The 1,567-nt window shown below is 57.8% G+C and overlaps 1 long non-coding RNA gene across 1 annotated transcript; it reads left to right on the forward strand.

Moving 5' to 3' along the window:
* The first annotated feature begins 471 nt into the window (after positions 1–471).
* Positions 472–1,455, forward strand: LOC107184452. Its single transcript, XR_001515304.1, has 3 exons — positions 472–682; positions 935–1,058; positions 1,329–1,455. It is a non-coding gene; the product is annotated as an uncharacterized LOC107184452 (long non-coding RNA).
* Positions 1,456–1,567: the final 112 nt, after the last annotated feature.

Here is a 1,567-nt window from a genome sequence, read left to right on the forward strand (position 1 = left end):
GAGAGATAGAGAGAGTTAGAAACATCGATGAGAGAGAAACATCGATCAGCTGCCTCCTGCACATCCACCACTGGGGATGTGCCCGCAACCCAGGTCCATGCCCTTGACCAGAATCGAACCTGGGACCTTTCAGTCCGCAGGCCGATGCTCTATCCACTGAGCCAAACCGGTTTTGGCAAGAGGCAGCATTTTAACTGAGGTCTTGATATGGGGGTCCTTGAAACTCCCACTGGACATCTAAATTGGGTTGAGAAATCCCACTGTGTTCTGGGTTTGAGGGGACGTCTAACTCTTCTTGGACAATAACCCAGGGGATCTGGACATTTCTCCTAGGCTTTGGTCCAAGAGAGCCCCCAAATTCCTAGGGAGGGTGGACTTGAAACTCCTATTTAGTGGATCACATCCTGGGTGGGTAGGAGGCTATAGCTATTCTTCAGGGTGGAGACAGGTTCAGAGAGCGTTAGAAGGAATTCTGAAAAGGGTTTGGGCCTGAGCCTCTCTGACTCCAGGACCTGGAGAGGGGGTCAGGGCCCAGGGACAGCAGCCAAGCCCACCAGGGACAAGAACCCCAGTTTGCAACACCCTTACTCTTCCCGGGCATCCCAGGAGACCCTGAAGATTTCCCTGAAAGAGGAGAAGGCTGTGGGCCTCAGGCAACAGGAGCTGGTGCAGAAGCTTCAAGGTGAGGAAAGCACAGGCCCCGTTGCAGTCAGGGAGTTTGCAGGAGCCGGTCAGGTATTGAAGAGGAGGGAGGGGGAGGGGCTCTGGTTTGGGGTCAGGCACGAGGGACAGGACCAAAGCCAGAGGAAGTAGGAAGGGACTGGCAAGCCAGACTTCCAAGGTGCACTCGCTCAATGGAGGCGGGTCCTGTCCGAGGGTGGGGCCAGTTGAGGGGCGTGGCCAAGGTGCGGACTCACTCTCTGTCCCTCCTTAGAGGAGATCAAGACATTGAATCAGTGGCTGCAAAATAAATCCTCGGAGCTGGAGGGGAAATCCGCGGATCTGGAGAAGAAATCCACGGATCTGCAGGAAGTATACACGGAGCTGGAGAAACTAAGGTCAGGACACCCACCCACCCCAGGCCACGCCCCTTCCTCCTACGAACCCCAAGACCTAGGATCCCCTTTGGCTCTGAAAATTCCCATTGCCCTGGGGACAAAGTTGGAGCCCAGCCTTGTCCCTCCAGTCACCCAACTCTGGGGGGCACCCAGCCACTCCCCTGCCCAGTGACCTGGTGAGGAAGGAGAAGAGATTTTGAGGGGCTTCGAGCCCAGCACCAGTGCAGCCAGACCTGGCAGCCTCCTGAGGTGTCCCCGTCTCCTCCTCAGAAAAGAGAATGAGGCCTTGGTCTCTGCCAAGGGTCCCCCCGACTCCGGGATCTGCCTCATTCTCTACGGGGCCGCAGTGCTCCTGAGTCTCCTGGCTCTGCTGGTCTGTTGTCTCAGGACGTGTGCCTGCCGGTGACGAGGGGGCTCGAGAGGGATGGGAGGAGGTAGGGACAGTCAGGGTCTGGGGTGGTGGCCTGCCTGCGGGGAGGGGGCTGGGCGCTGGGGAGAGAGCTTGGAAG

Source organism: Myotis davidii, unplaced genomic scaffold, assembly GCF_000327345.1.
Source record: "Myotis davidii unplaced genomic scaffold, ASM32734v1 scaffold306, whole genome shotgun sequence".
Classification (NCBI taxonomy): Eukaryota; Metazoa; Chordata; class Mammalia; order Chiroptera; family Vespertilionidae; genus Myotis; species Myotis davidii.